General features: G+C 34.1%; 1 long non-coding RNA gene across 1 annotated transcript in view; it reads right to left on the reverse strand.

Moving 5' to 3' along the window:
• Window positions 1-24,045, reverse strand: part of LOC131805741 (uncharacterized) — a 53,091-nt gene extending 29,046 nt beyond the window's left edge. Inside the window, exons 1-2 of the long non-coding RNA XR_009343801.1 lie at window positions 23,835-24,045; window positions 13,391-13,505 (exon numbers count right to left, since the gene is read on the reverse strand). This is a non-coding gene — a long non-coding RNA (uncharacterized LOC131805741). The remainder of the gene's footprint in view (window positions 1-13,390; window positions 13,506-23,834) is intronic.
• Between the last annotated feature and the right edge of the window lie 488 nt (window positions 24,046-24,533).

Here is a 24,533-nt window from a genome sequence, read left to right on the forward strand (position 1 = left end):
TCTTTCATTCATGATTTTTCACTTGTTGTCTTTGTCGTTATATTTTTTTTCTTTGACATGAATGAATTTTCTACAGGAAGCATGTTGCAGTTGGATGCAGTAGCTCTTTGTGAATGCATCATAGCACATGTTTGGTCTTTGTATAAGACAATTTCTATGATTTTTTAATATTAATCTGACTTCTGGTTTTAAGAAGTGATTACTTATTATGGCTCTTTGAGGGCTAGAAAAATTGTTAAATCGGAAAAACATCAATTTTTTGACAAATGAAAAATTTTTGTCCAACTCAACTTGTGGATCTTGTTGGGCTTGTTAATTTTTATAATAATTAATGATATTTTTAAAATACTAAATGGTCAAATAACTTACATTTATTGAATTTGGATACAAAAGAGTACTGAATCCGCAGTAAATGCAAAAGACGGGAGAATTTAAAAGGGAAATCCCAGAAAGTTCTTGAATAGGATCGCACTTAAGAAAAGTTGCTGGAAATCTATAAAAATGTTCTTTAAAAAAATATTCTTATACTTATAATGCTTATATCTATAATTTTTAGAGTGAAGACTTTGAAATAATTCCAATTTTGCCCAGGAAATCTTAAATATATATATTAAGGCTCTTGTCCGGTGAAGAAAAATGGTACTGTAAATGGTAAGATGGTTAGACAGGGAATACCACGGTTTCGGAAAAAGCCACAAAACCTCATCAGTGCCGTTGGTTATTATCTAGGGTTATTTTCCGCAGAAGTTACATAAAAATAACTCTTAACAAACTTTGACCGTCCGTTTGTCCATCAGTCTGTTCATGTACTTTTAGTACATTACAGCCCACATTTATTTTCTGATTGAAATTAGATTTTCAACAAATCATTTGTTTGGGGCAAGAACGAACCCTATTTCGTGACAATCGGTTGAGAAATAGCTATAGCTCCGATTTATGTTTCAAAGTCATAACACAAACCCTATCAATGATTTGGGCTATTTCATACAATATGATAATAACTTGGTCAAATGAAGTGAACATCGATTTAGATATAGTCCCATATGTTAATACAATACGATTTTATATATAAGCCGATCTAAAGCCATAGCACGCAATCAATTACCATTATATTTAGTAAATGGTATCAATAGCAGGCCTCGCTCTCAAGATATTGGTCTTAAAATTCCAGAGTAGAATTACAGCAGTTTGAAAATGTAAATTTCATATTACATTAAAGTATCCTATGCTATGATCCGTTAAAAATGTTGGATCTTATCCTGTAATATTTGAGGCTTTCCATTATCTTTTGATGCCCCATGTGCATAAGTATTTTATCAATAAAAATTTTATTTCGCTAATGCATTATTCGATATTAACACGAAGTATTTTCTCAAATAACAACTGAAATGAGTTTGTAAGATCATAAAAGTCTATGAGAAGCTATTATTATTATTAGGTGAAAAACACATAAAGTATAGTGCTGTTCAGCATTTGTATGGTTTTTAATGGCGCTACTTTAATAGCCTTCACCATTGTCCTATCCTATTGAAATACCATACATACAAATAAAATTTAGCACAGATTTTTTGGTCGTTTGCGCATTAAAATATACTCAACCAATACGGGATATTTAAATCGTACACTGTGGTCGGTCGGAATTTTTGGACTGATATTGGTGTCCTTGCTTCTAGTCTGAATTCGGTTGGATGTGCCAAAATTCAGGATTTTTTTGACTGATATTGGGCATTTGGTGCACAATTAACCCGAAATCGATTGAAAATATATATCCAAATCTGAACCGATTATTACCTATTTAAATAGGGTTTGTCCTATTATTATTACCACTATGTGGTGTAGGGTGTAATAACAAATAAATTTCGATTAGATATTTTATAAATCCTAAGATAAACTGGCATCAACTTTAAAGTTGGTAAATGTTCATGTCTAATATATAATGACGCAGATATGTACTCCTCATGATATTCCGACTTCCAGTTCTTGCAACATTATTGAACATTATTTTCAACCGTAAAACATAACAGAAATTAATCTCCTGTAGGTACATCCTACTTTTTTCTCAAGTAGTCCATGTTTAAATTCATAATACTAATGATTAAATAGTTTTGTTGTTTCTAAACAAACTCCATAAATAATTCAAATGCTCCGTCAAAGAATTGTGGCATGGTAGCACAAAGTACTTCACTATGAAATATTTAATAAAGTTGAAAACAATTATTGCTTTCTTATTCACCCTCTGCCTCATGCCGTCCAGATATGTGTTTCCTACAGCAACATTGTAAAATAAACGATATAGAAGAGTCAGTTTATTTTATAAAGACACACAAATCAGTACAAACATTTCAAAAAGAAAACGCATCAGCTCTCTTTTCGTTGTAGATGCTTGTATAAGAGAATAACGGCAAAGACTTAGCTCCGCCTTCTTGCATTGGCAACAAGCAACCACATTTGAAACAATGAAATAAACATTCCCTCTCTCTCTCTCTCTTTGTACAACATTAACAAGGGTCGACATTCTCGATTCGAGAATGAATTCATTGAACCCTAACAAGAGTTTGGTTTAATTCCATTTCGTTTCTACTTTTGTATTGTCAGCTCATTTCATTGAAGTTGTTTGTACGGTTTTATTTAGATTGAGATTCGCTAAACACAAGTAAGCAAATGCCATTACATAGAGGTTGAAGTTTCTTTGGACCTGAAACCCTTTTAATAGGATGAGCGATTTTTAACGTAAAAACATAATTTTCGATTGTTACGGGTTATATTTAATGTACTAAATGTTTTACTAATATGCGGATGCTCTTATTATTCGAATAATATCAAAATAGAACGGTTACCGAATGCTTGTTACCGAAGCCACAAGACCATAAAAAATTTCATGACACTTAAAATATGCCTAATCTCTCTGTCGTGCTTATAACAATACAAAAAAATATTACAAATTTTTTGACTAAATAGCATATACTTATGTACATTTCCAGTCTCTGACAATTTACGTTGAACAAACCGGCATTAATGTAAATGTGAGGAGTTTCTTTGACTTCGCAAGGAAAACCAGTAAGGAAATGTCAAAAGTCGGGTGAGGCTGACTATATGATACCCTACACCACTAATTTAGTACAGCTCTTGTAACAATATAATTTATTTGAAGTAGATCATACCACCTATCAAGAAGTAGCTTCAGAGCAGTTATAATTTGGTTTCAGACGGAACTAATATGGTGGAAGCATATTCAATTCTGAATTTTCACTAAATCTGACGGAGACATTTTAATCTTTTATACCAAATAATATTGCTATAGATTACATTATATCACTTCGAAGAAGGATTATATTAAAAAAAATATATATCGGAACCGACTTTCACAAAATGGAAACGTACATCCCAAAATTCTCTCCATTTGGGCTGAAATCGGATTGATGCTATATATGGGAGCTATATCCAAATCTTAGACGTTCAAGAATTTTTTTTTTACCAAATATTATTACTGTCGAATGTCGGAATGTGAGGGACTTAAAGGCCGAATAGGATGAAACATATATATGGGTGCTATAGCTATATCTGAACCGAATTGGATATACTTGCTTCTAAATTGAATTCGGTCGGATGTGTCAAAATTCAAGACTTTTGGACTGATATTGACCATTTGGTGCACAATTAATCAGAAATCGGTTTAAGATATATATGGGCGCTATATCTAAACCGATCTCGATAGAATTTGGCAGATGTATTTTTGGGCTGTATCTGTTATTTGGTACAAAATATCATTGTTGTTGAATGCATATTGTGAATGTGAGGAACTCGGATGAAACATATATATGGGAGCTATAGCTACATCTTAACAAATTTTCACCAAATTTGGTGTACTTGCTTCTAGACTGAATTCGGTCAGATGGGCTAAAATTCGGGTCATTTTGACTGATATTGTCATTTTACTGCACAATTAACCCGAAATTTCTTGAAGATATGTGTGGGAGCTATATCTAAATTTGAACCGATCTTCACCAAATTAAATAGTGTTCATCCTTAGGCTAAAAAAATATTGTTTAGAAAATTTCATCTGAATTGGACAATAACTGCGATCCGCATTTTGTTTACAAAAACACATGGACAGTCAGATTGACGTGTATAAATCGACTCAGAAAGTGATTCTATGAAGATCCTCAAAAGTAACTATGAGTCCATCTCGCTTCTTCGTCCATGTTACAAACAAATGCACAAATACATAATTCCCTTAACACTATGTGGTGTGCCGAACATTAAATACCCTCCACCAATAGATGAAGAAAACATTTTTATATAAGACTTTCTGGATTCACACGTGTTACTCTCCAAACTGCAAATACCGATGAGATCGGTTAGAAAATGCAGTTAAAGTTTTTAAATAACAATAAAGTGGGTGGATACGTTATATAAGGGCCGTACCAAAACGGAAACCAATATTGATAAAATTGAAACAATTCCATGTGCAAATGTGACTAGGACCCTCAAAATACCGAATATTAGGATTTAGGGTCCACGTTTTACTATAGCCCCCATACAGTCGTTAAAAACTCATAACATCAACTTTGGAACAATTCCGTTTCCAAATATGAATAAAATCATTAAAATTCCCAATACCGTTTATGGGGGCTATAGAAAAACCTGAACCGATGTAACTCATTTTCAATACCAACCATCCCAGATGCACACTTTTGTACCAAATTTCAAAGCTCTACGTCAAATAATGTAGCTGTATCGTGATTTTAATAGACAGGCAGACGGACATCGTTAAATAGACTTAAACATATTGGTATGGGCAAAATTACAAGAAAATCGAACATTTATATCCAATTTTATGCGACATCATAAATTCCATATTCATTTTAGGTTTCTGGTTGAGAGAAATATTTATGTATGTTTGTATGTGTGAAATCTTAAGAGAGTTGGATGCTAATTTCGCTTTCATCTTTACCTTGTGTGATGATTGAGATATCAAGTCTGAATTGAACCGGATGTTAATTTCGCGTTTTATGAGCTTCATGGATATTCAAATGTTTTACCTTTTGTGGGGGAGATACCAGCATGAGTGGACCGATATATCCCATCTTCACAGCAGATTTTGTGTTAGTAGAGATAATGGGATGTGTGAAATACGAAAAGGACCGGACGCTTATTTAAGTTTTTATAATCGTTTTGGTTATTCAAAACTTTGACCCTTTGTGGGGGAGGTACCAGAAGGAATGGAGTATTGAAATGTGCCACGTCTGAATGGAATCGGATTTAAACTTCGTGTTTTATGAGCTTCATGGATATTGAAAATGTTGACCCTTTTGTGGTGGAGGTAACAGAAGGAGTAAGCTGATATATTCAATTTTCACATCAGACAATCGACTCTTACATTACATTTTATAAGAGTTATAATTATTCATAATGTTGAGCCTTTGTGGGGAAGGTACTTGGGTAGGGTATTGTACGATTGGAAAATGTGGCTAAAAACATCAAAATACCGAATATCGGGGGTACCGTTATATGAGGGCTATACGATATCGTGAACCGATATAGCCCATCTTCGAACTTGACCTGTCTGCAGACAAAAGAGAGATCTGTGCAATTTTAGCTTCCTATCTTAATTCGCTTAGACTGTAGCGTGATTACAACAGACGGACAGACGGACGGACAGGGCTAAATCGTCTTAGAATTTTTCGCTGATCAAGAATATATATACTTTGTTGGGTCTAAAATGATTATTTCGATGAGTTACAAACGGAATGACAAAGTTAATATACCCTCCATACCTTTTTTGGTGGAGGGTATAAAAATGCTATAGTAATACTTTAAAAATAAGTAGATTTTTAAATAATGTTTTGCACAGTGTGATTGGTGTCGTTTTTATTATAGTTAAAAAAGTTTAACAAACATACAAATTTTTAATTTAAATTTACATTTTTGACAGTTCATTGTATAACTAGCCTGTTGAATACACTCAGTGTTGCCAGTGTTGTGCAAAAATAAACTTATAATTATGTCCAGCATACAACGGAAAAATATAAAAAAGTCATAATTTCACTCAGCAAACGTTTGGAAACGTTTCCTGGCGATTTGTTCGCAAACAGAACAGATTGACAACTCAAAGCAAACGTACTGTTTGTGTATTTCTGGCATTGAAAGGTTTGTAAAAGTTTGTGACTTCGTGTGAGCTGTACGTTAATCGTTTCGTTTGTTTTCGTTCGCTGATACGAGGGCGGTTCGGAAACTTCTTAGCCTATCAACGAAAGAGGATAGTTAGTTTATCAAAAATATTTTTATTTTTCAATATAATATCCTGAAACTTCAATACACTTAGTCCAACGCTTTTCTAGCAATTCTATCCCTTGATTAAAATAGTTTTCCTCAAGGTCTTCAAAATAGTGGTTTACAACTGTAATTGCATCTTCATTAGAGGTAAATCACTTGCCAGCAAGGAATTTGTTTAGTTTTTGGAACAAGTAAGTCACTGGGAGGCATATCAGGCGAAGCAACTCGTACTTTAATTCGTTGAATTTAGCCATTGTTAAAACACTCTTGTGCGCTGGTGCGTTGTCTTGATGAAAAATTATTTTCTTAATTGATCCAAAAGGTTTCAATAGTACTCCGAATTTATTGTTTTACCCTTGTGCAGATAGTCAATCAATAAAATACCTTTGAGGTCCCAAAAACCGTTGCCATAACCTTACCAACCGATTGAATTGTTTTTGCCTTCTTTGGGCACTGCCTCCAGCTTCAGTCCATTGTTTGGATTGTTCTTTGGTCTCTGGAGTATAGTGGTAGACCCATGTCTTATCAACAGTTGTGAAACGACGCTTAAAATCCATTTTATTTCGCTTAAAACGATCCAAACAAGCTTGAGAAATGTCCATCTTGCAGAAAGCTTTTTCATCTGTAGTTCTTCATGCTAAATTAAATGGACTCGATCATTTGAGATGCCCATGAGATTAGCAATTTCACTCACTTTTATTCGTCAATCATTTAATACCATATCATTCACTTTGGCTACAATTTCTGTTGTTGTTGCTGATTTTGGACGTACACTACGTGGTTCATAGTCAATGCTTTTACGACCTCGTTTAAATTCAGCAACCCAATTTTTTACTGTTGCATATGAAGGATCACTTTCACCTGACACAATCCCCATATCATTGTGAATTTATTGTCCCGATAAACCTTTTTTATGTAAATATTTAATTACAGCGGGCATTTCGAATTTTTCCATTGTAAAAAATGCGTCTTCTTTTTTTGTTGAACATCTGTTTCTATATGAAGGAGTTGCCAAACCGAAACTGGCAACTGGAAATTTAAGATGTATTCATAACAGAGATGGAAATTTCCAAAACACTTAACTTTTTTGGTTTATACCGCGCTTTTTGTGCTAAGCTCAGAAGTTTCCAAACTGCCCTCGTATATTGTAAAAACTGTGGTTTATACATTTAATTTATGTTGAGGCTTAATCTCCCAATTTACTAAAATACTTAATGTATGATCGACGAGTAAAAAGTCAAATGGACCGTGTCCAGAAAATGGACAGTCCATTGCAGATTGTATACAATTGTGTCTGCAGATAAAAATGTAACATATATTGGTACCTATTAACTGCGTGTGATATGGGGGAAAATATTAAAAGTATATCCTTGGATAGAATGCGGAATTTGTGCTATTTATTTCCAAAAGGACAAAGATCGTTTGCTAAATAGCGAAATTAGTTTTCCTAAACTGTCAGTCCCTCGTCAAATTTGTCAAAAATATCAGGGTAGTGACACTGGAAAAATAATTTCCTAATTGACTTCAAAAAGTCAAGCCAGTCGAATGTGAAAGGCAACAACAAAGTTAAATCTTTTGTGTGTGACGTTTGTTTTTTTTTCTCATGTGCAAACAAGATAATATTGCAATGAGTGATTTCCTTTTGATCATTTACACACGATCACAAGGGTATCAAAAAATTAATTAGGGGTTGGTGATTCCATTGTGTACACTTCACAATGACTTTCACTGAAGTGGAAAAAGGTGGTGCTGCTGCTGCGCCCTAAGTTGTACTTTCCAACTATTTTTTTTAGTGAATGAACAGAATCTTGCTTTTCATGTTTTGATATGGGGTAATTGTATGACCGTTGTGGCTGTAAATGAGAATTGTGGCGTTGAGCGTATTAATCGGTTTATTAGATTAATTAAAAAGATTGTCAGCCATAATAAGTTGCTAAAAACAACGATGTTTTTTTGTGAAATAATATTTTATGTTGTATATAGCAGTTTGCTAATAGCTCTCTTTTTTCTTGTAATATGTGCAATCACATAATTTTAACACAAAGTTTAGTCGATTGGAACCGAATATTGCAATAGTGAATCTAGACCATTATTGGTGCGTGTAAAAAGACTCGATTACCGAAGATGCGTAATAAATGGTACTAGATAACATATTATATAGAATGTGGAAATGTCTATAATTAATAAAATGGAACGTCAAAAGAAATCTGAAAATTCGTGTCAAATGGATATTAATACTGAAAATTGTTGCTTTCGTATTGAGTACAGTGCAAGGGCTAAATGGGCTAATTTGTGATAAAAAATTATCTAAAAATAGATGAAGCTGTTTAACTGCAATAAAACTATAAAGAGTAGTTAAAGCTGAGTGAGATCTTCTGTGTATATGTTTGTGGGACTAAAAGGAGTGTTACAAAGCTTTTAAAAATTGTGATTGTGAATTAAATGTTTTACAAAGTCGGAGACGGTGCGACTGTCATAACAGCGTTCCCCTTTCGGTATTCTTTTTGAGTACGATTGATTGGGCTGGAAACCCACAAGTGGCTATCGTTAGGGCACCCCAGCATTTAAATGTGAATAAATCTTTTGTGTCTCGTACCATCGCTCGTTACCGTGATACTGGTAGCTTAGCTCGACGTCAAGGAAGTGGACAGCAACATCAGCAGAAATGGTTCGAAAAATAATGAAGCGACTTGATCGAAACCCGCGTCGTAGTTGCCGAAACTGGCTCATGAACTGAATATATCGCAATATTCCATTCGGCAAATATTGAAAAATGAGTTCGGGGTTAAGCCATTGAAATTCCAAAACGTACAAGAACTTACACCGCAACAGAAAGAAAATAGATCCAACATAGCTGAAGAGTTGCTTCGCTTGACCGAAAGTGGTGAAGTGCCGAATTTGGTTTTTTTCCGACGAGAAAACATTCGTTGTTCAGCAAAGAGGTAAGCGGAAAATGTGCATCTTCGGTTGTCCACCAGAACTCAAGTGCCGGCCATGGTGATGGTGTGGGGCCTCATAACAGCCGATGGTCTCTCTCCGCTCGTATTAATCGACCGTGGCATCAGAATAAATGCCGAATATTATCGCAAAAATATTGTATTAAAACCTTGGGCACGCGAACATTTTGGCCGCAGACTTTGGACATACCAACAGGACTCCAACCATCGAACTTAGCACGCGCCACCCAAGAATGATTACAAAATGATGTCCCTCGCTTCATTTCCAGCGCACAATGGCCACCAAAATCTCCGTTGGATTATTGTGTCTGTAGTATTTTGGTACGTACGATGGTTTCATTGGCCAAATCAAGGCCGAATTGGCCGTACCAAAGGTGATCAGTTCGAACAAATCCAAATTTATTCTAAAACTTGATGCTATTTCCGACATTTTTTGCTTTCATTCAATAAAATTTAATAAAAAATTATTATTATCAATTTCAACAGGGTTCGTCATTGGGCCAAACATATCATCACGCAAAATTTCATCACAATCGAGAATTAACGCGACCTGCAATTTGTTCAAGAAAATACATGAACTGACAGAAGGACTTTTAGTCGGTGTTTCGACAGAGACGTGCCTCAGTATTTGACACATCTTTACATCAGATCTAATATTACTGAAAATATTGCTATATTTTTAGAAGATAATCGGAAATTGATTTCAGATTGATATTCAAAATTTTGAGGATCCTCACTTTTAACTCATCTAAATTTTGAGCCTTTTTCGTGGATGTACCAGAAAAACAGAAACTGATATTGCCCATCTCCGGACACGACTTAAGTTTATAAAAATACTAGCAAGAGCCGCTATTTCGTTAGCGAAAATGGCAATTATCTAAAGATAACTTTGATTTTATTTTCAAACTTACGACGAAGTATTATTATTATATAATTTTAAATAAGGATGAATTTTAAATGCGTAGGAAACTCCAGAATATATTACTACGCAATGTAAGACTATTTTCAAAATCCACTTCTTTATCTGGATGCTACACACTCACAGTACAATTTGGCGCCTGTTCCCGTAAGGAGAATGCGAATAAGAAACACAATTCCAAAAAAGATTTCATACTTATTTGTTGCGTTAAATTAAAAATATAAAAAACATTCGAATGGTGTTTTCATTTCCAATCATCACTCAAACACTGAACCTTAGTAATTTTCGTAAAAATTATGTAATTTTTTCCAAAATCATCTCCAAATTATGTAAATGCGATCCCAATATCAAGATGTACAATTCAAGCATTTTTGCAATACTATATACCAAAATTTAGTACCTCTTTGTACTTTTTGTATACTATATAGTGCGAATTTCCATATCCACCTCCTTATCCAAAAGCTACACACTCATAGTTATCCTAAATTCCAAATTAAGTATTTATCGTATATACTATGCATTTCCAAATCCATCTACTTATCTACAAAAACATTTTAGATCTGTTCGTTAAAAAAATTTCATCATGGTACCAAACTAGTAATTTTTATTGCTCATCGTACACTTCAAAACTCTTTGCTATATTTGTGCTCCCTCAGTGACCACTCATTTCAAATTTCTTGCTCAATCCGTTTGCACAATACAAATTATGTCATATTTAGCAACTGTAAGTTATTTTCGTACCTTCCAGTACGATTTTTTCCGTACACCTTTTCGTTTCCAAGACAAACCTACGCACAAAAATTCAGAGGTTGAGCATTTCCAATCGCTCAATATTAACGGCAACTTAATTAGTATATTTTTGAATAGGAAGAATTTCGATTACACCAACCTTATCTCGCACCATAGGTTGATTCTCACCCAAAATTCAGGGCGTTTTGTCTGGTCCTAAACGAGTCAATCGGTGAAGTAATCACTCAACTCTTTTATTAATATAAATCGTTGATTTAGTCCAATATTAATACTTTGAAGTTTGAAGACAGACGGACATTGATAAATCGACCGCAAACGTCCTGTTGTTTAGTTTTCATGACCAAGAAAGCAAAAGATAAGGAAAATCGTACCAAATATGGCACAAAGTTTGAAAAATGTGAAAATTTTAATCAAAAATTATCCCTTTCGTTACTGATAATGAAGGCGAATAATAAAGTTTAGGAAAAACTTAAAAAAAACATTTTTTATTTTTATACCTTTCACCATAGTATGGAGGGTATATTAAGTTCATTAAGTTTCATTCCGTTTGTAACACCTCTTATTGATCAACATAAAATTCTTTGTCAATTTAACGATGTAGCTTCCGAACGAATAGATGTAGGTCGCTAAAACTATAATAAGATGCGTGTTAGGTCAGCAGGATTTTGGTATTGAGCTACATAAGTTCACGTTTTGGTATAGCTCCCATATAACTGTACCTCACTTTATTCGGTATTTTGATGATTTTACCGACATAATCCACCAGAATTGTTTCAAATTTCGTATTCGCAGTTCGTAACGGATACAACAGCCTGTGACAACGTTTCCTCCCTATATTCCGCATTTTTATGATTTTTGTGACATTATTCACCGGAATTGTTTTAAATTTTGTGTTTCCGGTTTGTATGCAAGTCCAGGGGCTGGATTCTTGTTCTATGAAAACATGAAATGAAAAATATTTTCTTTATATTTTTTTTCATTTGACATTTTTCTTCTTTATAAAAGTTTTCATTTCACATTTTCATAGAACAAGAATTGAGCCTCAGGTCTTCGTATAGCCCCATATAACGGTAACTCCCTATATTCGGTGTTTTTATGATTTTAACTGTAAATTCCAACGTGTTTTTAATTTTTTTTAAAATTTCCAAATTCTTTCCAAGTGGTGGAGGGAATTCATAGTGGGACATGGACGAACTTACTGCTTTTGTACTTTGTGTTTCGAAACCAAGAAAAAACCTCATCAAAAATTAAACTACCTTTTATTTATACCTAAAATAATAATCCAAAAACTTCAATATAAGAGACGATCGGAAACAACTCCCTTCACTCGGTCGATATTACCAAAATAATTACACCCAAAATCTCCACTTCCAAAATCATACAAAATAATTGAGGACAGATGCAGGATGGGCAATTGAAAGTAGCATTTAGAAGTCATTAAAAATTGTCAGTAAATACTGGCGATGTTTAAATAACCATTCATCACAATTCTATAAACATTCAAACGTATAGCAAATTCTATCAGCAATTGAATGAATGCGTCATTATTTGGAAGCAAAATATTGTAAAGAATAAGCGAGACAATTTGTTTGGCACGCATAATGCGTGCTATGAATGAAAACAACCCCCAAAAAATGTGCCACATCCAGTTTTTGGCCTCAACAAAGGTGAGAAAAAATTAGCAAAAAGATCAACAGTGTTTGGCTGGATTTTTACTACCATCGAAATATTGTCTCCCTTTTCAAGCAAAATAAGGGCACAACAATTATAACGGCATTTCAGATTATCATCTATCATTAGATTCGTCCCATTTCATCCCCTACTAATTTGTCCATTATAACAAAGCAGGCAATTTAAATCGGGGTACATAATTCACAGGAACATAGTTGTGTTATTTCGTTGTTTCGAAAATAATTTACGTTTTTTCCCTGCTTGCGTCGTTTTTTCTATTTTTTCCAGACAAATGCTTTGCTTTGACAATTGTCTGGAGTGTAGCAAATGTCCTCGATGTCTTTTTAGTCTGCTGTGTTATGATTGATCACCGTGTGTAATGAATTAATCTATGGGGTATAACGAATTACATTTAACTAAGTTTTAATGAGGAGATTACAGAATTTTTAATTTTTGTGATTCTGTATATAATTAAAATTGTTAGTGTGTGATTCTGAAGGAAATAATTTGAAGGAAATAATTTCTAGAGTATATCTGCGGTTTTCTGAATAAGAACAAAAGATGTTATATCGACTGCTTTTTAGATAATTTTGCAAAATCTACTTAACTCCCGCTGAGATTTTAGCCAGTTTTAACCAGTTTTTCGAAGAATGTTTATAGCATACACTAGAATATCACCAAAAATTATTAAGAATTAATTAATTAGTATTTTTTTAAACCACCGAGGAATTTTACCAACAGCTCCTCGCATTACATTTTTAAAATTCCTTCCTAAAATTCCTATTTTCGAATAAAATAAAATCACAAACGGACTCACCTCTGGCATATGTATCCCTGTTGTCCCAAAATAACCTTGGCTTCATGATGAAGTGGTTTTCACTCTCCATTCCTTTGTACTGTCTCTTGGGCCGAACTGGTAGAATTCTTCGCTGCTACAATTTCAGAAGTAGAATAATATTAAGTTTTTGTTGCCAATATTGAATATTAAAACAAGTGAAATTTTCAAAAAAAAAAAAAAAAAATAAATAAATAAATAAATTAAATCCGTTAAAAATTCTGCTAAAATCCTAAAAATACCGAATATGGAAAGTCGCCGTTATGTTGTGGTCCACAGGGTGAGACAAAAAACTGTAACAAAGTCAAACGCCATAATTTTTACATTTTTTTTTAATTTCATTGAATAAAAGCAAAAATGTCAGAAATAACATCAAATATTGTAATAAGTTTATATTTGTTCGCATTAGTCACCATTGGCACGAATTATGGCCTTCAAACAGCCAATGAAACCTTCAAATGTTACCGGAATGTTGCTCTGCGGTATTTTGGCCCATTCCCGGCGAAGCGCTTGTTTGAGGTGATCGACACTTTGGTATTTTTTAGTGCCAACCCTGCTTTTCAAAATACTCAAAACACAATAGTCCAACGGATTGGTATCCGGAGATTTTGGTAGCCATTGTGCGCTGGAAATGCAGCGAGAAACCTCATTTTGTTACTATTCTTGGGTGGCGCGAGCTCAGTGTGATGGTGCTGAGTCCTGTGTGAATGTCCAAGGTCTGGGGCCAAAATGTTTGCAAGCCCAAGGCTTTAATACACCCTCCAGAATATTTTCGCTATAATATTCGATATTTATTCTGATGCCATGGTCGATTTATACGAGCGCAGATCGACCATCGGCTATTATGGCGGCCCACACCATTACCATAACTTGAGTTCTGGTGGCTAACTGAAGGTGCAGCTGACCTCTTCGACAGGTAAACAACTGCAAACTGCTGGACAACGAATGCTTTCTCATTGGAGAAAACGAAATTCGGCATTTCACCACTTTCGGCCAAGGGAAGCAACTCTTTAGCTCTTTTGAGTCTATTTTCTTTCTCTTGCGGTGTAAGTTCTTGCACTCTTTGATATTTCAATGGCTTTTCCCCAAGCTCATTTTTCAATATTTGACAAATGGAATATTGCGATATGTTCAGTTCACGAGCCATTTTTCGGCCACTCCGACGCGGGTTTCGATCAAGTCGTTCGAACCATTTCTGTTGATGTTGCTGTTTTTTATTCCGTCCACGAATATCTTTTTTTCTGGAAAATTCTCACCAAAATGCTTTTGTACGCTTATAAACAATATAATGAGCTGTCACTGGAATAATTTTAACAGCTGTCGGACGAGTGGCTTAGGAATGACAGCAGTCTGAAGTTGGTTGTATTTTTTTCATCTCACCCTGTATAGGAAGACGTGGACTTATATAGGCAACTTTTGTTGTCTTATACCATTAAAATATTCAAATACAAAACCTGAAAAATGAAGAATTGTATCGGCATAAACAATTTCGTTTTGTCAGAGGCTGTGGTGCCCAATAAAAATTTAAATTTTCGTTGAAAAAATATCTACATTCTATGTTCTATGGGGACTATATTATATCGTAGACCAATATAGTCCATCTTCGAACCTGCCTGCCGACGAAAGGCTGATCTGTGCAAAATCTTATCTTAATTCGTCTTGACTCTAGCATGATTACAACAGACGGACGGACAGACATGGCTAAATCGTCTTCGAATTTTACGCTGATCAGGAAAATATATACTCTGTTAGGTCTAAAATTATTATTTCGATTAGTTACAAACAGAATGATGAACTTAATATACCGTCCATACTATGTATGGTGGAGGATATAAAAAGGATAAGAGAAATCAAATGATATATGTCTTGTATTTCCACGTTGTTTCTCAAAATGTTATCTGACAGATAGCAGATAACATTTGAAGACTTGTTAGTCTTCTTAGCCCACGTCATAGTCAGTCTCCCTGAAGTCAGTTTCTTTAGAAGAAATACTTAAAACAACTTCTCTAACAGCCGCCTCTGAAACTTCAATCCGATATTATACCAACCAATTTGCAAAATACAACTCAAAACTACTCCATGCTGCAGACAATTTTCATCATTAAAAAAATCCATTCAATTACATGAATCATTGACATAATCTATTTATAATTGATGTTTGTCTGGCACAATATACACACATGCACACACACACACACACCTGTTTATGTCCTCCGAACATGTTGATGAAATTGATTTAATTCCCATTGGATCCAAAGTGTATGCCATTGCAAAAAATGTCAAGTTTATTATATCAATTTGTATTTACTCGTCAATAAATAAAGGTATTACATGATTCAATTAATGTTAAATCATCATTAACATATTTATGTTAATGTATTGTATTTACATACACATTAACAATATGAAACAATGTATGTATTAACAATATTCTGACAAATAATGAAGCTTTATTAACTTTTGCTTTACACCTGGGAAAGTTGTCTGGCATTATTACTTTTTATACCTACATAATTAAATTTAATTAAATTTCATTATCAGGCGTTGCAGCAGTTACATGCATGTGTCTGTTTGTAAAGAGCTATGGAATAACAAGTAAGCAAAGGCTACAGTCGAGCGGGGCCGACCGTTGAATACCCTACAACACTATAATAAACCATACAGCTTATATAGGCGAAATACTCGAAAGAATTCCACAAGATATTGTGACAAATAATAAAAGAAAACCATCAGGTTTCGTTTTCTAATTTTCGAATAATAGCAACTTAAACTAATTTGCTCATTTCCAATTTATTGGTAGATGTTGCACGTAAATGGTCTTCCTAGATCTGGAACCAATATTTCCCAAAAACCTATAACCTCTCAGAAGTGCAAAAGATTAACATTTATTATTGGTGTTTGACTGAAACGCATCTATATGAGATACAGACATTTGACTATATTCTTCAACGAAATCAGCGTTAACGAAATAGTCAGAAGTGCGTCTTTCCTGTATTTGGGAATTCTCCAAAAAGTCACTGGAATGGACATTTTCGTATTTTGTCTACAAAAGTTGGCAAACTCCTTCACACATTGAATATTTTTGGATGGCCATCCAAAACTGCTTGGCTTTTGCAATGTGCGGTAACCCCCATTCAAATGTGCGTGAGGATCGGGCGATAATTACGTCCTGCCGACAATTTTGCAGTTTTTTGGTCCATTTCAACCCCTAAATATATGGCGATCATCTCCAAAAAGAGTAGGCTTCTATTCTGACCCTCATTTTATCCCCATGCAAAATTTCGTAAGGATCGGGCCATAAATGAGATCTGTATATGATATCCTGATATCCTAACTACTTAGTTTTGTTAGCTGTAGAAATATTACCAAATGTTTAATTCAAAATGAAAATATGCCAAAAATATGACAAAATTGAAAAAAATATGAGAAAATTTTACAAAATCAATATTTTCATCTTAAGAGAGATATTTTTATGCGATTTTTTTTGACGTTTTTTTTTCCTGCCAAGACTCCATTCTGAATTAATGAGAACTGTCGAAATCAGTTCAGCCGTTCTCGACATATAAGAGATCTTTCAAGCATATCTCCTTTGATAGACATATATATCGCACATATTTTGCTATATATCCGATTTGTTGGATGTTAACATCAATGTAAAGATGAGAAGTAACCCTGTCATGGCTTTGTGATTTCGCCGGGATTCAAAATATTCGCGGTTTAATGAAAAAATTTGAATTTTTTCAACACAAAATATATGGTCTATTTTACCCGCTAAATATTATCCGATGACCACCCAAATTGGTAGGCTTCTTCCCCGCCCTAAACTCTAGCTACATACGAAATTCCGCGTCGATTGGTCTATAATAGCGACCTGTATAGCTACTGCAAAATCCGACATTTTTTCAGTATTTGGTCCATTTCAACCCCTAAACATTTGGCGATCATCTCCAAAAGCAATAGGGTTCTATTCTGGTCCAAGCCCCACCTACATTCTAAATTTCGTGCAGATCGGGCCATAATTGCGACCTGTAGAGTGATTACAAATTAACATGGACAGACGGACAGACGGACAGACGGACAGACGGACGGACGGACATACATAGCTAGATCGACTCAGCTCGGCGAGCTAGGAAGATCCATATATACTTTCCTATGTGGGAAACCAATATTTCGAGGTGTTACATAATTTTTGGCCCAATCAAACTTATAATACCCCCAACACATAGTGTTGTAGGGTATAAAAATGTAACAATTCATTTCAATATTATAGTGACAACCAACTAAAAAACAAACAACATAAATGTGTACTTAACTAAAATAGGTTCCTTAGAGAAGCCAATTAGGGTTTAAATGTTTAGCTGACCGATTTTATGATAATATATTTTTCTTGACATTCTCTACACTAACAGAGATATTAGTATAGCTATATTTCGGAATCCAATGGTAATTTTGTTAAGCTTTCCTTGACATAATTAGAGAATTGGTGTGGAAGAAACAAATTGGCAGAAATATTATCTTTAGAGACAACATCGATTTTCCTCCGCGATATTTGCAAAAAAGTTCGTCAATTTCTCATCTTCAATGTATTCGTTTTCGCTGTTCCATGATCGAGGCTTTATTTGATCCAGAAGATAAAACAATTAAGTTTTCGAGGTGCATGATAGCAATCTAGGTGCAAGTTATGTGTCCAAAATATCGGGTGTTTAATACCTATCTTCGAACTCAAGAAAGGCATGGTAGAAATATTTTATGCAAATATTGAATCAATCGGGTGTTCCCATCGAGTGTTCGCACCAACAAGACCGACAGGGAGTCGAGCGGATGGTCGAATTCTTAGAATCGAGATTTTGTAAATATATGTAAGAAATTCTACAACCAACCAACCAACATTTGCAGTAGTATTTTAAAGGAAAATCATGACAACTTTTGCCTCTTATCGGATGTTTGGTTTATCCTATGGCAGTTTGATGTTACTTCTACTTATATACATTCTGATGTCTTAAGAAAATTAACAAGATCGCAAAGGTCTATTTATGTAGTCTCTAAGGGGCGGTAAAGAAACACTTGCCTCCCTAATTTTCCATGTTCCAAATTGGCCTGAGACCAGCTGTTAAGTAAAAATAAACATAACAATGTTTCAGGCTGAATCTGTATTTCTCCAATACATAGACTGGGATTATAAGAGAATATCCTATGAAACGGTCGTGTAAATATCCTATGTAAGATATATTTTCCACCTCTTCAAATATTAAACTGTAGTTTTGTCACTATTTCAAAAATTATTGTGTTTGTTTTAAAGTGTATACATTTTGCTATACACTGTAGTACTATTAATGAACTGTAGTACTAATGAACAGCTGTAGTACTATTAATGAACTTAGAACTTTTTATACCTCCCCACAAAAGGTCAAAATTTTCGTAAAACGCAAAATTAGCATTCGATCCCTTTGAAATTCGTAACACCCCAATGGTTCTATCAACATAAGATCTGTTGTGAATATGATAAAAATCGGTCCACTCCTTCTGGTACCTCTCCCACAAAGGATACATATTTTAAATAACAAAAACAATCATAAGATCTTATAATTTCAAACATCCCAATATGGGACCACTTTTTCTAGTAGTCAGTTATTCTTTTCAAACTTGGTTTATCTTTACATATCTCACATCCAGAAATCGGATGAGAATATGGATTAACATTCTAAATAATAATAACTCTTTAACATGTGAAACAAGTCAGTGATTTTCATCAAGCTTTGTGTATCTATATTTATGTTATCCATAGATCTAAGATATTCTTCTGGTTGAACTTTTGACTAACAATTAAACAACTCACAATTAAAAATATAGATTTGTAAATAAGTGTTCGAATTTCTTTAAATTTTGTGCATCCAAATATTTTTGTCAATATTAGAGGAAGTGGAACTTCGGTCCACTGTATCTTGTACATAGTGCACGTTTAAAATTTTTTGAAAAAGTAGAGGCCAAATATGGTAAAAAAATGTTTAAGAAAATGTTGTCATTTCAATGCTGATGAAAATGTTATATACGAATAGTACTAAAATGTACTTAAACTAGAATTCTGGAAGAATGGTACCCTTGAAATTATGTGGTCGGATAAAAAATTTGGTATGACAATCAGGTGAGTTTGATATATGAAAGTGGTTTTGGAAATGTGTACAAAGTATGTGAATTGTACTAAATGGAACTAAAATTTAAAATTTTGGAAATGTATGCTATAATTTTACGGCAATTACTAAGATCTGTTGGGTGAAAGGATAGAGTTAGAATACTAAAATTGGATGTTGTGGTCTCTGTTGGTATTGGAATTGAGATATACGGGTGAGATGATAAAACTGCAACCAACTTCAGACTGCTGTCATTTCTAAGCCACTCATCCAAAAGCTGTTAAAATTATTCCAGTAACAGCTCATTATATTGTTTACAAGCTTACAAAAGTACTTTGGTGAGAATTTTCCAGAAAAAAAAAGTTATTCGCGATGGAATTCAAGCGTGATAGTATGATTTCTTTATTCTTGGCTGGAAAACAACAAATGGCTATCGTTAGAGCACTCCAGCATTTAAATGTGAATAAATCTTTTGTGTCTCGTACCATCGCTCGTTGCCATGATACTGGTAGCGTAGCCCGACGTCAAGGAAGTGGACGGAAGAAACAGCAACATCAGCAGAAATGATTCGAAAAGTAAAGAAGCGACTTGATCGTGAGCTGAACATATCCCAATATTCCATTCGGCAAATATTGAAAAATGAGCTCGGGGTAAAGTAAGCAAGAACTTACAACGCAACAGAAAGAAAATAGACTCAAAAGAGCTAAAGAATTGCTTCGCTTGACCCAAAGTGGTGAACTGCCGAATTTGGTTTCCTCCGATTAAAAAACATTCGTTTTCCAGCAGTTTGTAAACAAACAAAATGATCGTGTTTACTTGCCAAAGAGGTCAGCTGAAAATGTGCACCTTCGGTTGGCCACCAGAACCCAAGCGTCGGCCATGGTGATGGTGTGGGCCGCCGATATTAATCGACAGTGGCATCGCCGAATATTATCGCGAAAATATTCTGGAGGGTGTTGCAAAATAGTTAGGCTTAATCCTATTATTACTGCTTTTATAAAAACAACAGGGGGTAAGGCGGGGAATTGATCAGGATCGGTGGGTTTTTCCGAAACCATGTTATTCCCTTTCTTACCCGCTGGTAAAATAAAAACAGCAATAATATGATTAAGTCTAACTATTTTGCAACAGCAAAATAACTACGATATCCCGAAAAAACATGCCAAGACTATTGTATGAAACATTAATTTTAAAATTAAAAAAAATGTTTTTTGCATATTTTTCGGTTCCAATACCTAAAAAATAACCACTTATTTCTTGCGACAGCTTTTGTTGAAGTAACGGTTTAGTAGGTTGATTTGTTTTTGGTTATTTATCAATAACTCTCAATCAATTCAAACGCGTACGACTACACAGACCAATACGAGGGCAGTTCGGAAACGTTTGGAAACGGAAATATATTGAAGTTTCAGGAAATTATATTGAAAAATAATAATATTTTTGACAAACTACGCAAAGAAGTTTCCGAACCGCCCTCGCACAACGTTAAAATGTGTTGGCGTGTTTGATTGCATTTTTCTGGATTTTCGGTTTGCTACCTGTAATGGCTTTTACGGTTGATAACAAAAGTAACATCAGTATAAAAGGGTTAATTTTAAGAACGAATGCAATTCTGTTTACATATTTAAACAACAGGATACCATCCAAATAGCCGGAACAAACACTTTTATGAAGCACTATCCGTATTACAAACAAATGGAAGCAAATTATCAATGTTATGGACGTTAGTTTTTGTTTATGTTAACATTGGTAATTGCCTGCGTGAAAGTGTGAATTGATCGAAAAATACATTTTTTCAATCAAATTTAGAAATTTGTGCGTGACTTGACCTCAGTATGACTGATTCTTGGTTTCAATAAAATTACTATTTTATTTGGAATTTGATATATTCATGTTAATATATTTCCAATCTAACATTTTTATCCTTACTTTGTATAAAGAATTTATTTAATTTTGTATAGAAATATTAAGTTCATAAGATGAAAGAGGGGGCCGGCGTACTATGGTTAGTGGAAGTATTTTGTATAATGCAACAAAACATATCCCTTTTTCCCATTAAAATTATTTTCGAGGATGTTTCCTTCCACTGAGATTGCAAGTAATGGTGGATTCCATTTGGAATCCACAACAAGTACAAAACCCATTCAATTTAAAATGCGTATAATATTTTTCCGATTTGCATTGGGTTATCAAAATACCTCTGTGCTGTATGGGTGCTATGACAAAAAAAAGGAAATATATTAAAGCAATGTAGATCATATTTTTGGCTTAGTTAAGTAACCTCAACTGGTTGATCTCCTTATGACTTTCAAAACATTTTGTAGTTAGTTCTAGAATAATGCATTTATGAACAAAACTCTATGAACAAACTATAAGTTGGTTGGAAAGTCATCTAGAAGGCAAACCATTCCTCAAAAATATTAGAGTTACATCAAACAAATTTACAATAATTCGCATAATACATTTCCAAAAATACTTCGATATATATGCAATATACAGTAATACATGCGAGTACTGCTAGCCTCAATACACAAGTACATATACTTAAAAAAAACAGTGCAGCCAGGGTATCTATAAATTGCACTCCTTCAAATAAAAAATAAAGAATTTAATCACCAAAAATTATGTATCACTATCACAAAAAAAAAAAAAAAAAAAAAAAAAAAAAAACTGTAAAGAATGTCTTAAAGCAGGGCGGGACCGGAAAAAAACTTTACATAACAAATAAAAGTTTTTAATGAGAATTTATGAGAATTAAATCATACCAACTATGATTATAGTTATAATTTAAAAAGTTATAATTAAAAAAAAAAGAAAAAACATGGACAGACGGACGGACATGCATAAATCGGTTCAGAATGAGATTCTATGTAGATCATCAAAAGGAACTATGGGTCTATCTCGTTTGTTTTTGCCTGTCACAAACAAATGCACAATGACATAATACCCTGACCACCTTGTGGTGTAGGCACTCTGTAACAACAATATTTAGAAATTTATCAAATACAGCTCAGAAATACATTTGCTAAATTTTATCGAGATCGGTTCAGATTTGGATATAGCTCCCACATATAACTTCGTCCGATTTACATTGGATTGTGACCAAACGTCAAATATTTGCCCAAATTGGATGAATTTTGGCACTTACGACCGAATTGAGTCTAGAAGCTAGTATGTCAAATTTAGTGAAGATCGGTTCAGATATAGCTATAGCTCCCATGTATACTGTTCATCCGATTTATCATATTTGTTACCCACAGCCGTAATATGCACTCCGTAACAACGATATTCAGGGAAATATATCAAATAGAGCTCAGAAATATGGTATCATAAAGTCGGCCCCGCCCGACTTTAAGATTTTCTTTACTGGTTTATTTTTATGGATGGTATCAGAGGAATAGACAGATATTGCTTATTTTCGCGTTATGCATAATTTCATCTTGTTCGGGAGCCTCCACTGCTTTGCATTTCCTTTTTTGGAAACAATTTACCGTTTGTGCGACAAATACTAGAATGTATGGGAATACATATCAAACGTAGTGAATTATTTAGAAATTTATTAGAGTTGTCGATATCCAAACGTTGACCCTTTGTGGGGAAGGTACCAGAAGAAGTATACCGATATTGCCGATATTGAGTAAGAGGTTTAAAACCGTAATTTTGATAATTTTGGTATACCACATGGTTAATGAAAACACAAGCATTTGCTGGCCGATTGAACAATGTAAATGTGCAGTCGAATGACATATATGTATGAGAAATACCTAAACCGACTTAGCCTAACTTGGAAAGCTGAATTGAATTTGACATATGTAAAGTCATTTAAATATGGTCGGAGTATCATGTGTAGGAGCTAGAATAGAAACTACAAGTTTTCTTGTTCATATATGGAGGCTATATCTAAATTGATGCCTATCTAATCTTGAGAGTTCAGTTCATTTTTATAAAACTTAATACATTTTTATTCGGTGCTAATGTCGTATCCCAGGGATAATGTATAGCTTTATTGAAGACTGAACCAATAGCCAATGTTTTTAAATAAAATTAGGTTCAGGGCATAAAATTAGTTTTATGTTTGGGGGTTGACAATTGGACAATAAATGTGTCCTGTACTGTTACTTACAAAATACATGGGCGAACAGTGAGCTGAGTAGACAGGCAGATTGACGAACATGCATTAACAAACTCAGATTTTGATACTATGCAGACCTATATCGTTTCCTATTCCATGTCACAAGACGATTCGTCAAAAATTAACATCATTAATATCATGTATGGCTATGGGTATAAAAACTTACTTGAATCTTCTAAGAGCCAACATATTCCAATAATCATCCATCCAAAATGTCAATCAGCGGAAGAGATGTCCTTCAAATAGATCGATATTTCGATAAATGTAATGTGCCATTGATATTATTATTTCCGCGATAAAGCATTGTCGTCAAAACAAATGAATAATTTGTGATTGAGAAAAATATTGCACGCACAACATAATAAGATTAAATGGAATTTAATTTCTTAAAAATATTTATTTTTCATTGACTGTAAAAGTTGGGGTCCTATGGTAAACATAAAATTGTAGATAGATTGTAAGAGAGTTGAAATAAAAGGGTATTATCATAATTTCCGTTCTTTATGGCAAGAGCCTAAGGCAGTCTGAGGCAAGTGACCGTGCGCGTTTTCTTAATGAATACAATCTTCTCTTCAATCTACATTCTGACACTATTGATAAATTATTGATTCGCACATATACCCTATATTCGGTAGGTACCGTTATATACCGGGGGCTATACTAAGACCTGGACCTGAATAACCAATTTTTGTCAGAGGCTGTAGTACCCATTACGAACTTTAAATTCCAAATTTTAAAACATTTCCGGTGAATAATGTCGCTATAACCTCAAAATATCGAATATGGGGAGGTACTGATATATGGGGGCTATACGAGGACCTGGACCTGCATAAACAATTTTCTGTCATAGACAGAAGTACTCATT

Source organism: Musca domestica, unplaced genomic scaffold, assembly GCF_030504385.1.
Source record: "Musca domestica strain aabys unplaced genomic scaffold, Musca_domestica.polishedcontigs.V.1.1 6, whole genome shotgun sequence".
NCBI lineage: Eukaryota > Metazoa > Arthropoda > Insecta > Diptera > Muscidae > Musca > Musca domestica.